General features: G+C 34.0%; 1 protein-coding gene across 2 annotated transcripts in view; it reads left to right on the plus strand.

Moving 5' to 3' along the window:
* The window catches only part of LOC134539801 (uncharacterized), a 327,083-nt gene that overhangs the window by 300,009 nt on the left and 9,988 nt on the right, over nt 1-17,086 (plus strand). The gene's annotated exons all lie outside the window — the stretch shown is intronic.

Consider the following 17,086-nt stretch of genomic DNA (forward strand, 5'->3'; position numbering starts at 1 on the left):
ATTCCTTCCCCTGTTTAACTGCCACATATCGTTGTTGTGCTACACAATGCGGCACGCAATGTTTGAGGTTCATTTCAAACGTGTAACGTCACCTCAATCAAATACTCTAACGTCCCTGCAACAACAATGGCGGCCTCCAGCAGACTCTGTCTGGTTGTCAAGGTTACGTAATCAATGTTTACACTGTCCCAGGCCGACAAAATGGCGCCACGCGGTTTGGTTGTTAAGGTTACGTTTTCAATGTTTACACTTTCCCAGACTGACAATATGGCGGCCCCCAGCAGACGGCGTCTCCTGGGGGCCGCCATCTTTGCATATGCAATGTCAACATTTGTCCCAGAACCGGCTCACTCCTCCTACTTGTGTGCTTTCGTGCCTTTGGCTCGTGTCTACCCTTTGAAGTTTTTTATTTTTTTTTAATTTTGTTTTTCCCGGCGTGAAAGCTCAGAATATTCGCCAAACACGCTCTAGCGCTGGCTTTCTCGACTGTTTCTCGCGTCGTGTTTCGCGCTGTTCATTCGAGAATTAAATTTCTCGAGCGCTCCCGACGAATTGAAACCCTCGCCTCTCAAGGTTCCGTTTTCCTCTTTCGAATATACAAAATAATATTATTATTTTTTATCCCCCCCCCCTTCCTCACGCCCTATTTTTTATCTCGTAAGAAATTTTAAATGTTTGGCACCCTTTCCATGTTCCTGGCTAGTATTAAGCGTGTATGTCTCATTTCAGGTCATAATTTTATATTTTTATTTCAACACCGTTAAACTTGCCGACTTATTGAGTGGCTGAAATTTCACAAAATGTGTGTGTGTGTGTGTGTGTATATATATATATATATATATATATATAGCATACTTAGCTGGAAAATTTTCAATAATTTTTTTTAACGTTTTTGTGCTGTATGGCTAATGAGAACGAAATGGAATATAAAAATGTAACTTTTTAGTTTTGAAGTCATTTTTACTGGTTACTACGTGATACGGTTTAATTTCTTTGCAGAAGAAAAAATAATTGTGTTTTAGCTAGCCTTTAACATACCTTATAATTTTTATGATTTAAAAGGTTAAATAAATTTAACTAAAAAATTTCTTAAAGTAATTTGAACCATACCACACTGCAGTAACCAGCATTGCCTTAAAACCCAATAAATTCAATGTATTTATTCCGTCTGATTCTCCTTATCCGTACTGCACAAAAATGTTAAAACTTCAAATTTGCCAACTAATTATGCAAAACGTATTCACTACATATAATTTTTTTCTTCTTCATTTTATTGAAGTTCGGCCACTTTACAAGTGTAACCATGTTAAACGTAAAAATAAAATATTGACCCGCATATCTGGGCACACATGCGGTGTGCAGAAATTAAAAAAAAAAAAAAACAGCTTGAGATATCTGAGTGGTGCATGTTTGCGGAGAATTTTTTTTTCTTAAATTTGTGTCGCCCTGTAGCTATAGTTTTGAGTATTTTTATTTTTATTTATTTATTTTATTTATTAGTTTTTCTTCAACAGAAAAAGTTCTTAGCAATGGCGTATGTCCAAAAACTTACATCAAGTCATGCACTCCCATTGCACAAATCTTTTAAAGATAACAAAGTTTTCGGGTCAGGTAACTGTGTACATGACTACATCGCGTGCTTTAATCGATTCCCTCGTTCGCTCGGGTACGTTTCTTCTGCAGACTTTAATTTTTTAAGATAATTATCCCTCCCCGAATTTAACGACAGCGGAGTTCGCAAAACTTCGCATCGCCTGAGAATTAATTTCTGTCCCCTCGCGAGTGAAAATTAATTTCCTCTGGGAAACAAGAACATAATTCTAGCCGAAAATAGATCACCGAGACCTTTTTTTTTCTTTTTTTCTTTATTTTTCTAAAATAGAAGTAAATAAAGAAGTACACAGATAGAAATTTTCACGTCTTAAAATTACAAAAAAAAAAAATAAAAATACTGGGTACAAATTATCCAGGGATCTTCGTAAATTTACGTGAATTTACTTACTTTGAACGTTAACTGACAAGAATTATCTTCGGACAGTGACAATCCTTCAAAGCTTGTTAAGCGCACCGTAATGACATTCTCACGCATGCGTAGTCAGTCATACGGAACTTTCTCTCGCACATTAAGTCTCCAGTTAGAATGCAAACCTTCACACTCTTGCAATGTGTCAGTTCAATAAATGCAGGGGAGAAATTTTATAAATAGCCCTTTCACTGAAGTAACGACGAAAAAAAATCAAATAGCTAGAGACCCGGAAAATTCGCGGGTTCAGTGACCTCCAGGATAGACTGCAATATCCTCTACACACTCGGGCAAATGCCAACTGTTCATTGGCTGCTGACTTGTGAGTCGTCTCGACTGGGTGGCCTGTGATTCGACACTTCTATGAGTGAGGGTCTCTAATTGGCCCTCAGTCCTCCAGATTAACAGTGAACCAATGACAGAAGCAGCACTAAGGTATAATTATTTGAATTTTAGCATAACACGAAATGAACCCGCGAATTTTCCGGGTCTCTACAAATAGCGTATGAGAGAACTTTAACTCTACTTTATAGCAATGTAAGATGGAATGTCGTGATTTGGGAATTTAATTGGTTTTTCTCTCGTGTCCGCGATAATGCTATAATGGAGCAGACGGCAGTCAGATGAAACCCCTGAAGCGAATTAAACTGTTGAAAACAAAAGCGTTTTTTTATCTATTGAAGAATTTTAATTGAGTTTCTTGAACGCGCCCAACAGTGGCTGGCACCGCGAATGACAAGAGTCGATGCGTTCACGGACGATTGTGATTTCTCTAAGGCCGCTGAAACCTCAGCACACGAACGATTTTATTGCTAACTAGCCGTGCGCCCGATGGGAAAGTATATTTCATCCTTGTTTCTGATGAACTACCAAAAAGTTGATACAATTGACTTCACTATCACTACATGGTATTAAAAAAAGTCTCATTTTGATGCGGGTTTTTTTTAATAGATAGAGTGATTCGAGAGGAAGGTTTATATTTATAATACATGCATAATATACTAGAGATACACTGATAATTTTAGAGGTTTCTAATGTGATGTCGTAAATAAACACATTTTATTTGGGCTTACATTGCAAACGCTGGCTGAACCCTACGAGATAGATCATGTTGATAATTGTTGATTATATTTTGTTTTTATTCGAACGAATAGTAAGTAAAATATATTTTTTAATTTAGTTATCGAAAATTCTAGTTTAAGGTAAGGTATTTAAGTTCAAAAAAGAACTGAATAGAATAGGTATCTTTTGTTGTTTATATTTGTTGTTTATCTTTTGTTTTTAGTCTATATTTATAATTAGTATATTTAGTATCAGCATTGCACCCGTGAGAAGCCGGGGCGGGTCGCTAGTTTATTTATAAACAGAAGCCGAAACACCAATCTCCATATTTATAACTTCAAAAAATGATAAAACTTCCGTACAAACTTTCATCCCCTGTTTAACTCCCTTAGGCGATGAATTTTAAAAAATCCTTTTTTAGTGCTCACCTACATTATATGAGAGACGCTTAATTTCATGCTTATTGACCCACCGGTTTAAGCTGTTCGTTGTCTGTCAGCCAGTTTTTGAGTTTTTATTAAGTAGATTTCTCAATGCAGTGGTAACCAAGAATTAAGGGGGAGATTTAGGAAATCAAAAACACCATCTTAATTTCAACAGTTTTTAGGCTGTAATATTTTTTTTTCTCTTTAGTCTTCAACTTGACTTCGTATTAAGCTGAAATTATAATTTAATGCAATTCTTTAAAAATTGTTAACGTTTGTTAATTTTAATGTAATTTGAAATTACTACAAATGTAACAAGTGCCAATACATAATATGTTATAGTCTTTGTAAACCTCTTAAATGTTTGAAATCTATCTCAGTGAAGAGTTTTTCAATACCAAACCATTAAAAAACATTGTAATGGGATGAATACTTTTGAAAAATAAAAATATGGTGTCTTTTGTTCCGAACCATCCCCCTTAAAGCATTTCCTATGAAACATAAGTATATTAAATAAACAAACAAAACTATTATTTTGGGGTCGTGCTTTGTGCTAGCATGGATATAACACTTATTTGCAATAGAAAACCAAAGGATAATGTGCGGTGCATCAAATTTTATTGAGAGTAGTTGTTAATCGTCGTAACTTGAAGGGATTGGAAAAAAAATTACGGATTCAGTGGCCTTTAGGTTAGTCAACACAATAATTTACATACTCGGGTAAATGCCAACTGCGCATTGGCTAAGGTTTTTTTGAGACCAGTTTACTGTGATGCATGTGATTCGATCATTCTCGTGCAAAAGTTTTTCCATTGGCTCACAGTGCTTCAGGTAACTTTGGTCCAATCACGGAAAAGCGGCATGGAGGTAATTTGGATTCTAACCTATCGCGATATTAATCTTCGAATTTTTCCGGTCTAGTTATTTGTAATTACTGGCGTCAATCAAGCGGAAAACTCAAAAATCCTCTGAATCCAGGGTGTAACAGTTGCGGATGTGACAATTACGAATAAGGAAAAAAAACACGCAAGCCAGTTGAATGTGTGACAGCTTGTAGAGTGGGGGATACAGAAAAAAACTCATATTGGCTTGGGGGGGGGGGGGGAGGGGGTTTCTAAAAGACATCTTGATATATGGGTGTAATAACAAATCATCAAATACTTTCGAGAAAAATATGTAGTTTTTATCCATAATAATGAAGCCGTTCTGGGTAAGTGTATTAACGCGTTCAAATGTGCATTGTATAACATTGGCGCCCCCCCCTTCCCCATGTGTATCCGTTACAGTAGTAAAACAGCCTATGAAGAAATTATTTACTATTGCTTATTAAACGTGGTACTGTGAATTTTTTTACGTAGGTGACTAAATTAGCGCGTTTCAGAATCCCGTGCGAATATTTTATGTTCTAATCGCTTCCGCCATTAAAAAGGACGCAATTTCTCCCCTGCTGTTCGTTGAAAACCATACAGCGGTTTTTTTTTCCACTGAAACCTGCAGAAAATGAATGGGTTAAAACAAGGCTTGTCAGTATTCCACATGGCTCCAGCAACAAGGGATATTTATATCTCTTAAAGTTGTCCACGTTTATTACCAGAATTTTGCTAACTTTGGGAATACTATGGGTGTTAGCAAATGTTTGTAAAACATATTGCATTTATTTTTTTCATAACGTTAAAATAATTAGGAAAAAATTGTATTATGGCTTTTGATAATATTTTTTGACAATCATGGCGTTTATTTTATTGGTACTGACCAAAAATTTAAAAACTATATGAAATAATATTTTTTTTACATTTAAAATTACTTATTGAAGTTTTTTTTAAATAATAATTTCATAAATTGTAAGTTTGATGTGGCTTAAAATGTTGTGAAATTAACTGTATAGTTGGCTTTGTTGAGAAATACTAAGTAATATTATAAATGTGGTTGAGAATAAAATTTATCAAATTTGAGTTACTTTTTTAAATGTGTATAAATTGTAGTTAGAATTGTTTTCGTGCTATATTTAGGGTCATGTAACTCTTAATAGAACATTTTATGTTGTGATTATTTCTTACTGTTGAATAATCACACAATAAATTTTTATATTAATATTTTCAGGACCCTAACTTTAACACGAAAACAATTCTAACTATAATGTATACCTATTTTAAAAAGTCACTCAATTTCGATACATTTTATTCTCAACCACATTTATAATATTACTTAGTATTACTCAGAAAAAAAAACATTTTTTTTTTTACAATTTAATAACAAGATAACACAATACGGGATTTTGGCTTTCATTTCTTTTTCAAGTATTTAAAAATAATAACTTTTTGTAATTATTATTAATTTGTTTCAAATATAAATAAATAAACATGAATTAACAAAATTATTACTCACTTCAAAATAATAGGTCAGGATATCGATAATTATTGATCAATATTGATTAACTAACAATAAAATTGCTCACCGTTGAAATACTCAAACCATAATATTTTTTTTAGTAAATATAAAAGTTAGGATTGCTTATAATAAATTAGTATTTAATTTTATATTATGTATAGATTAGATGTATTTTTCTGGACTGATTTTGTAGTTCTGAAAATATCACTTTATCATTAAGTTATTGTGCAACGTATTATGCCAATAGGCTACAGATACATACCGCAATACATTCATAGGCATTGATAATGTTCTGCCGTCCAATGAATGAACAATTTATACACATATTAAAAAGTCACTTCTCAACCACATTTATAATATTAATTTATTGTTATAAATATATAGTATTGAGACTTTAACAGAAATAACATTGATATTGAAATTACAAACAGTTAACTTAGGGCCGTGTTCCGACACATCCTACCCAATTTTTTATTTATAATCAATTATTTCACGTCGCCGTGCAAATTTCAAGCATGCAGTGCAAAACGTGAACAAATTATGATCGAAAAGCGCTCCGGCGAGAAGATTACGAAATTTAAATTATCAATCAGTAAGGGCAGGCATTTTTCGCGAAGAAATCTGAACACCTATTAAACTGCAACAAGGTATACCCTCAGTAGCGGTTTCTTCCTTGTGATTGGCGGCCGTCTGCGAGATAAGTAGTTGCCTTATTTGGCTGAGCCACCCAGGACGCATTTGCTTCCGCAATGAATTACTGTGATTGGTGTTATAACAATCGTCATGTACCTGAAAGAAACTCACCCAATCACGAAACACAGGCGATTCTACAGTGTTTTTTTTACTTTCAACTAGTCTCGGAATCTTTTCGCGAAATATGCATGGCCCTATCAATCAGTTTCAAACCGATTGTGAACATACTGAAGCTTTCAGGGAAACTAATAATTTCTGGTGAAACGCCTTGCAAGTAAGAACCCGGCAACGAGCATAACGGCACTGTGTGCTGGTTGCGTAGCGCGCCTGCTGACGACATTGGCATTACGTTTTGAGACGTATGCCACCCATCACCGAGTAGAGATTATTTATTACCCTTCTACCTGAATGTTTGCAAATGCGTGACAGCTCGCAGAAGGCTAACATGCATTCATGCAAATTTCCTTGCACAATGCGAGAATCGAATTATGGAAAATTTCGGTTTTGACATTTTAAAGCAGTTTGAAGTTTTTTTTACTTGGTTTATCTTCTTGTTGTTAGCCAACGTAGAATTATGTGTTCTTGAGGATTCACACAAAATCCTTGGTGTCTCGCTTTCATATATACATACACACACACACACACACACACATATATATATATATATATATAACTTCCACAGTACATAGTTACACAAACAATATTAATATACTACATAATTTATTTCGAGAAAGTTTTTAATTTATTCATAGTATGTAGTTAAGGCATACTATGGAGACAGCATGCAGTCGGTAAAAATAACAGACAGAAATCAAGTTTTTTCTCAACAAATTAGAGTATTTTCAACCAGAATGTAGGGATATATTAGAAACCAAAATTTCTGCCAGCCTCCTGTAATTGAATACTTTTAACTACTTTTCTACATGCAATCATAATTTATGTAACAATTAAAGTCAAGATCTACATTGCGAAGACGGCAGAAGAATAATTCTGCACAAGCGAATTACACTCTCAATATGTTCAAATGTTATCTGATTCACAACCTTCAGAATGCGAGTCTAGTCTTTATCTTGATACTAAGAAGCCAATAATTATCGCTGGCGAACCATCTGTCCGTCGTTTTAAGGGTCAAGATGTTTGATAACCATTGCTGTCAAGTATTATGGATTTTCCGTAATTATTACTGATTTATGCATCAATTCACGTAATTGCGGATTGTTATTTATTATGGAAACATAGATGAAATTAATTTATTGGCTCGTCAGATATATATTGCATCACTATCAGTGTTTTGTATGATAAATCTCGCGTAAATGTTTGGTTGGCTGTGAAATGAATATCTGGCATAATCATATTGGTATAATCTAGTATGGTTAAATTCATCTTATTAAGATTTCTATAAAAATTAATTCATCCCGAATGAGATACAAGAATCCAAGCATACAATGCTTGGATTATCAAATTTTAATAATTGTACATGAAAAATCTCAACATGAATATTAAACCCTGATATTAATTTAATGTTTTATAAAGTGGTTTTTGGACCTTTGTAATTATTAATCTATGGTAATCTGGGTGAATTAGCTCATTACTGTATAAATGTCTTAATTATTGTAGTATTTGGCGTAAACTTCATCTGGATTTATTGTTAGAAAAAATGAGATTACTGATGGGCGTACTTGTAAGTTGGCAGCACTGACTATCGAGTCGACGCAATTTTCGTGGGTTCGAGTTCCCCCCCCCCCCCCCTCCTTTTCTTCACTACCTGAGAAGTTGGCCTTTTACTTGAAACATCAATTGCAAAATGTTATAGTGCAAACATGTAATTTTGTAACAGTTACAGGCATCAAACAAACTGACATAACAGGAAATAAAATAATCTTATCCGGTAGTCGTTCAGTCTTCTTACAACTGTAACTGCGTGCGAAAAGTCAAGGTTTTATCTTACACCAAAAACAGATTTTTGATCTAATACAAAATCTTTTTGACTTGTCGGCAGTATCAAGAGGGAAAAATTGAGAGTTTATTAAAGAAATTTGAGCAATGGTGAAGATCTTAAAAAATAAATTATTTGTATTAGAGGTAGTGCTGTCCACAGTTATACTTAAATATTAGTTTTCCTGTCTGAAAATCACTTTGATTTAATGCGAGCGGTTTAGTCTTGTTCTAGTATTTTTTTTTTTTACTTATTTAATTTTTTTCATTATTGTAAGGAAGATATATGTTGAGTGGCCCAAGTTTTCCTATTTGATATTTAATCAGAGTTTTTATGTGAGGATGTCGGTATAGAGAGCATTCTTTGTCTTCATTCACGTTCCCAGCAGAACTATGTATTAAATTAAATTCCTTCCGTGTTCCCGAAACCGAGGAAGTACTATTTTTTTTTGTTCGTGCACGATATTGAGGTACGCGAGGTTAGAAGAACATTTTATCTAAATTTAGCTCCCGGGAAGTTTCGTGGGCGCTGATATTGACATTCCCTGCTCGTAATTAGTACATGCGAAGAATGGTTAATTATTATTTTTCCCGTTGGCAAGAGCTGACTTCTCCACACGAATTATCCAGCCAGTGTCGCAACGGGTAGCAAGGAAAATGACTCGTGTTTGAAAAATTACTGTTCCACTACACGGTAAAATAAAACTTTTTTTGTAAGTTTCACAATTATATATTTTTTTAACAAAGTTGTTAGTATATTTTATTTTAGGGGCGTGAATAATAACATTCTTTATTTTTAAACGCATTTCTGTGGGACTTAAAAAACTTGAGCTGTAACTCTATGTTTGTCATATTTTGGAAGACTGCAATATCTTTGTTATTTAGATGAACCGGTGATTTATGTTATTCTACAGAAATATATTGTACAGTTCACACTGTCATTATATTATAGATTTACAATAAAATATTTTGGCAAATAAGTTTTCAAAAAATTTATTTTGTGAAATTTAAATTAATTTTTATGACATTTATTTGCTTTTAATTTACCGTCGGTATTACAAAAATAGTTCTAAATTAATTTTGTTCATATTTCGTAAATAATTTAAACATTAAGACTAAATGACATTTTTGGACTGAAAAATCTCTTCATTCTGTAGTTGATTTCATTGTTCAAATACTGTGTTTCGTGTATTGTTTATTCATAACTTTAACTTCGTAATTATATTTCGTTCTGGGCCTTTTTTATATCACGATTTTTTTGACCTATTTCGCGTACTTTAAGTAACACATTCATTCTCTTGGTATGGGCCTTTCTTATTTTCTCTCAATTTTTTTTAACGCCACAATTAAAAAAAAATTATCTTAAAACTGTAAACTTTACCGGCCATGGGTATCTGTAAAAGTGATCTGCACGTATCGCATAACTTGTAAAGTTTCCAATTAATTATGTTAACAATGTATGTAATTTTCGTCATACTATCATTAGGGGAATACATTTTTTTCGCAAAAATAAAACCCTGAACACCCATTAGACTGTAATATGGCATGCCTGCGCCCGCGGTTTCTTCCTTGTGATTGGCGGCCGTCTGCAATACTTGACCTAGCCAATCAGGACGTGTTTGCTTCCGCACTGAAACAATGTGGTTAGTGTTCTGACAGTATACATGCGCCTGAAAGAAACTCACCCAGTCACGAAACACAGGTGATGCTACACAGATAGAATGTTTGTTTGAATCAAACGAATATTTGTTTTGTATGTGATGAAATAAATATTTACTTGCTGTAACAAAATATTTTGTTGGGTCAAAAAAATATTTCCTACAACAAAATACTTGTTTGAATTAACAACATATATTTAATTCGTTATATTCAAACAAATATTTGTTCAGGCATACAAACCTTTCTCTCGGTGTAGCATTAGACTTGTAAGTGTTGTCATACTATTATTAAAATCACTAACAATCATTAAAATAATAACTCTAAACCCAACAAATCCCTCCCCGCACTATACCTTCGATATTACCCTTGGTAAAACCCTTCACAGAGAAAATTGGTTATTTGAAAAAATAAATTGTTTATACTTGGCGAAACAATATTAACTTGCTGTAATTAAAAAATATTTGGTTGGCCAAACCATATTTGGTGGGTAACAAAATTGATTTGTTACACGTAACAAAATATACAGTTAGGCAGAAGAATAAATTTTTGTTGGGTCAACAAACTTCCCTAACACAGAATATTTGAGCGAATCAATGAAAAATATTAATTGTGCATTTAAAAACATACATTACGTTGAGATAAACAAACCTTTCATTAAGTGTTTCAAATAAACAGACCTTATCCCCTGATCAGTTGAAATTTAGTTATGTACACCCTTTTGCTTAAACTGTATCTTTTTTTAATTGAACAGCAATATTTATGTAAAATTACAGATATTTGTAAATTTATACATTAACATGAAAACAATTTATCACTACAAAATAGTGTTCGCAGTAATATTGAGTTCGGATTCTTACCCGGGCTTGTATGCTTTGTGTTGTCCCAGTACCTCCAATAATTAAAGTTGTTTGTAAATCTTTCCCGGAATAGATTTATAGTAACAACTAGGCACCCAATAAGCACGATACAAAAAATAAAGTAAAATTATTGAATACTCGATTGTCTTTAAAAAAAAACACAGAGTACTGTGTAGGGCCATGCATATTTCGCGAAAAGATTCCGAGCCTAGTTATGAGTACAGACCCGTGAATTTCGCGGATTCAATGACCTCCAGGATAGACTTCAATATCCTCTACACACTCGGGCAAATGCCAACTGTTCATTGGCTGTTGACTTGTGAGTCTTCTCGACTGGGTGGCCTGTGATTCGACATTTCTATGAGTGAGGGTCTCTAATTGGCCCTCAGTCCTCCAGATTAACAGAGAACCAATGACAGAAGCAGCACTAAGGTATAATTATTTGAATTTTAGCATAACACGAAATGAATCCGCGAAATTCACGGGTCTCTAGTTATGAGTTAAAACACTGTAGCATCGTCTGTGTTTCGTGATTGGGTGAATTTCTTTCAGGCGCATGTCGATTGTTACAACACCGATCACAGTAATTCAGCGCGGAAACAAGCGCGTCCTGAGTGGCTCGGTCAAACAAGGCAACGACTTATCTCGCAGACGGCCGCCAATCACAAGGAAGAAACCCCATGTGCGGGGGTATACCTTGTTGCAGTATAATAGGCGTTCAGATTTATTCGCGAAAAATGCCTGCCTCTAGTAATGTGTTGTACAAAGTTGCAATATTTTTTCTTGGCAAACAGGTTTCTGTAGGATCTTTTGTAAAAAAAAAAAGTACGGAATTTTTTTTTCCGTAACGACCTCATCAACACACCCTCGGGGCTGGCTTTGGAGGCGAGCCCTCGCCGCCGGATAAGGAAAGGGTGTTGGGTTGGAATGGGGGGGGGGGGTTATGAGGCGTGGCTGTCGCAGTCAGGAAGCTCCTGTCAGTTTCGTCAGACCAGTGACGTCTCTGGCGGCCCAGCTGGCGGGTAATTAATCAGCGGACACCCTCCCTTCGCCCCTCCCCTACCGTTCGTCACTCCTCCCCTGTGATGACGTGACCCCGTGTCACCGCTGAAGACCAGGATGCGTTGACGTCACCATCTGCGCCACTGTGTTCGCGCTGCAATACTGGCACCTTAACGTTTTTGACGTGACAACGTCTAATAAATCGATGAACGCCGGCTGTACGCACGAAAAAGTGTCCCGTTACGCTCATTGTACGCTTGCGCCGCATCTATCTCTTTTCCACTCGATTGGAACAACCATCGATTTGACTTTTTCGAGGCACATTAAACTTGAAACACTCCCATTCATTTCCTACTTTTCCTATCATCTATATATATAAAAATTTAGCTTCCGTATGTATTTGGCCGCAAAACTCGGAAAGTATACGATGGTTTGGATTGAAATTTTTACAGAACATTGCATCTTAACAGAAGAGTGTTTATATGAAATAAAAGTTTGGGAAAATCCACCGGAAAAGTCGGAAAAAAAAGTTTCTATAACTAAATATCATGGTCACCCAACTTAGTTGTGACCACGCTCGACGATGCTGTACCATATTGTCGAAGTATAAGCACATCAGGCTACTCGACCATTGTGCCTTGACGACTATAATTTACACAAATATGTATATATATATATATTTCAAGAAAGAATAAAAAACTTTATTTAATTTGAAAGTATATTCTTTCGACTCTATTGATAAAAATACGTTTAAATTAAAAAATACATTTCGTACAATACATTTGAAAATTAAATAATTCTTATCTTATAGCTTATATCTTATATATTGCTATTATAATTTGTTATAATCACGTACGTTGTTATGATAATTGTTGATATATCAAACCGGTTGTCATATCAACCCTGTTGTCATAGCAAAATGTGTTTGTTGATTTTTCCAACAATAATCTTTTAACACTTTTGTTTTGTTTTCTAATAAGCCAAATATTGATTAAGCACAAAATGTGTCACTGTGACCAGTTTATGTGTATGGTATCATTTATAAATGTTTAATTAAAGAATGGAATTGGTTGGATTTCATCTGTAAAGTGAGTAAACTTATGTTTTATAAAAAAATTGTGATTTAATGAAACACTATTTTCAGAATTTTGTATTCATATAGTTTTTTTATCTTGGAAATAATTTAACTTTATTTTTTCACTGGAAATATGAATTATGTAGGCTACTATCATTAAACCTTATGGTGCCAAAGTATGAAAAATCGTGTTTTCTGTGTTGTGCGAAAATTGTCAAGGCCGAAAAATCCTCTTAAAGTATATATATTAACTAAGACACGTTTTTCGACACTTAACCACATTCTATCGTTGTGAGTTGAGCTACCCTATTATTAGCTGCTTTTTCTCATAAAATATTGCAGAAGTTTTATGTTTCTGGGCATCGCACAGCATGTGACACTGGAAATGTGTTTTTCATATTTATTTGTTTACAATAAAAACTTCACATTTTAATTAATTTAATTACATGTTTTAAAAGTATACATTTGTTTATTTTGAGTTTATTTTGGTTAATTATAAATTTTTATTCGCTTTTAAAACTTATATTTTTTTATATATTTCTTAGTAATTTTATCAATGAAACAGTCAGTATAACTTTCATAGAAGGTTTTATATAAATTGACTTAATTTTTTTTCAATACATTCTGTGTAAACAATTATGAACGGAACAATAATTACAGAACTAATATTTCATTGTATTAAGAAAAAATTTAAGATTTAAAAAATAAAATCCATGAATATTATTTTATAACTACGTCCACTCCTCATTTTGTACATAAAAATATTAATTTTAATTACAATATTAAAAATATTAACGTAAAAATGGGATAAAAATTGTATATTTTACTTAAGAAATGCCAAAAAATTAGAGTTTATTTATTAGCGTTAAAAATTATGAATATCTAATGAATGAGTTATAAAATAATTGTTATGGTTAATTTATATTGTCCAGGGAAAAGTAACTCTTTTATTTCATCCCATGCTGGATTACATGTAAATGTAATGAAAACATATTTTCGCAGATATGTAAGAGCGTCCTGCGCATATTCGTGCATATGTCGTGGACTACCAGTATATTTTGCAGGCAATATTGTCATCTTGCCTATGTTACTTATATCACCATCATTTATAACAGCATCTCTCAAATGTACATATTCTTCTGATCTCAGCTTTGTTTGATTGAGCCTAATGAATAGTAGTCGTTCCGACTCTATTTTCGCGTACATGTCGACGATGTACTGGTGGAAGAGCAGACGGCATTTCAGAATATGGTTTTCTTCATTTTCACGTAACATAATTCTATAGGAATAATAATTCATAGAACTACAAATCCAGAAACAGGAAAAATCAGCTTATCATCTGATTTATGCAACATCGTAGATTCAAAAGAGGAATTAGTAGACAAGGTATTCCAAAACATCGAAACAAAATTCAAAAATCATGCATGGTTGAGCGAAAGAGCCATTCTAGCGGCTAAAAATGTTGACGTACACGATATGAACAATAGTATTATAAACAGAATCGAAGGTGAAACAATGACATACAAATCTATTGATTCAGTAGTGCACCAAAATGAAGCAGTGAACTTTCCAACGGAATTTCTCAATTCACTCGATGTTCCAGGATTACCACCACATATTTTGAATTTGAAAATTGGTGTGCCAATTATATTGCTTCGAAATATCTGTCAGCCTAAATTATGTAATGGTACACGATTAGTAGTTAAAAAATTAATGGATAATCTTATTGAAGCAACAATTTTGATTGGACTTCATAAAGGTGAAGACGTATTACTTCCACGAATGCCACTTATTCCGACAGATATGGCGTTCGAGTTCAAACGACTTCAATTTCCAATACGCCTTGCGTTCGCTATGACCATCAATAAAGCACAAGGACAATCTTTGCAAGTGTGCGGTTCGAATTTATAAAATGAATGCTTCTCTCATGGACAGTTATATGTCGGGTGCTCCAGAGTCGGTAAACCATCTGATCTATATGTTTATGCAAAAAATGGGAAAACAAGGAATGTAGTCCTTCCATTAGCTTTACAATAAAAATATTTAAGCTAAACACATTTTTATTTCTTCTATTACATTCCACAGCCATGCACAGTAAAATATTAAATTAAACAATGAATTAATATTAAACTGTGCCACAGCAAAGCGTGGCCGGGTTTAGCTAGTCGTCCTATAACACAGATTGGAAGAAGTTAAATAGCAAACATGTATAAAAGTTATAGTTAAAATAATCTGTTCGTTAAAGTAATAAACATATTTGAATTAATGAGTGCAAATAAAAGTAAATTTATCAATTAAATTGTAGATTTAATTTCACTCCTTCTTTGTATCCATACAAAATAGTGATGAATCAATAAAATTTATTCAATTTTATTCATAAAAGTATGCAACCATTTTATCAATGTTTTGTTATGACGTCACGTTAAACTATCGTCCGTAAACCGACTTTACAAACTACCAATTTTTTTTGAAACTGCAACAATATACTCGTGAAATTACAAATATTCCTAGATTATTAAATTCAAATGAAAACAACTCTACCACTTCAAAAAAAGTGTTCGAAGTAATACCCGGGCATTTATGCTTTGTGTTTGTTCCAGTGCATACTGTATTAATGAGCACGGTACAACAAAATAAAACAAATTGTTGAATATTCGATTATCGTTTTCTGTTGGTTGAAAAAAAAATATTGTACTTGAATGAAACGTCAATCAAAATATTAAAATATGTGTCGATTTTCGTAAGGAACACTCAGTTTGATCTAAAAAAAAAAAGTGTTTCATACATGCAAAAAAATAACCAGTCTTGTGTTGTACAAAGTTACGTCATCTTTCTTGGCAAATGGTCTCTGAAGAATCTTTTGAAAAAAAATCCAGATTTTTTTTACTTTTTGGGTTTATGAACTACGAAAGTAATGCAACGACGCAACAATGCAACACGCAGCAAACCCGTTACCAACCAACCCTATAATAACTTAAAAATTGTAAAAATAAAACTGTAGAAAACAAATTTCCACTCCGTACTTACCTTTTTTTTTTTTTTTTTCGTAATTCATATTTATCACGAAAACCAAAGAAATTTTCAATTACTTAATTAGAATTAAATTTGTTATTTTTTTTTCACCGTGCCTTGCGTAGTTTTTAAATCCGGTATTATAAAATGTAATTCCTGAACATTTAGCATCTTGCGTTCCTTGCGATTTTTAAGCGTAGTTTGTAAATTTATAAACTGCGCAAGAACGCAACATGCAAATTGTCCAGTTTCCACTTTTGACGAGTTGACGAGAGGTCAAGCGCAGTTTGCGGCCGTTGCAATGTGGCGGAAGTGACTTCAACTACATCGCAGCACGCCATCTCCTGACAGTTTTAAACATAAAGGCACTTCAGTAGTCAACCCGAACGCTAGAGTCCTGCAAAATTCGCGGATTTATTCGGTGATAGGCTAGAATTCAAACACACACGCCTCTTAGATGATTTTGCTATCGGCTTACTGTTCATCTGGACGAATCTCAACCAGTTATAAACCCTCAACCAAAGAAGGATCGAATCACAGACAAACCAGCTGAGACGACTTGCAAGTCAGCAGCCAATGAACTTGGCGTTATTTGCCCGAGTGTACAGGGGTATGTGCAGTCTATCCTGAAGGCCATCGAAACCGCGAATTTTTCAGGTCTCTACGGTAGAGACTGGAAAAATTCGCGTATTCAACGACCTCCAGGATAGACTCAACGATCCTGTGCAGAATCGGGCAAACGTCACCTGTTCATTGGCTACTGACATACTGACTCGTGAGGCGTTTCAATTGGGAGACTCGTGATTCGATACTGCTTTGACTGAGGGCCTATAATTGGCCCATAGTCCTCCAGGTTAACAGTGAACCAATACCAGAAGTTGCATAAAGGTACAATAATTAATTATTTGTATTCCAGCATTTCGCGAAATGAATCCGCGAATTTTTCCGGTCTCTA

Source organism: Bacillus rossius, chromosome 16 (assembly GCF_032445375.1).
Source record: "Bacillus rossius redtenbacheri isolate Brsri chromosome 16, Brsri_v3, whole genome shotgun sequence".
Taxonomy (NCBI): Eukaryota; Metazoa; Arthropoda; class Insecta; order Phasmatodea; family Bacillidae; genus Bacillus; species Bacillus rossius.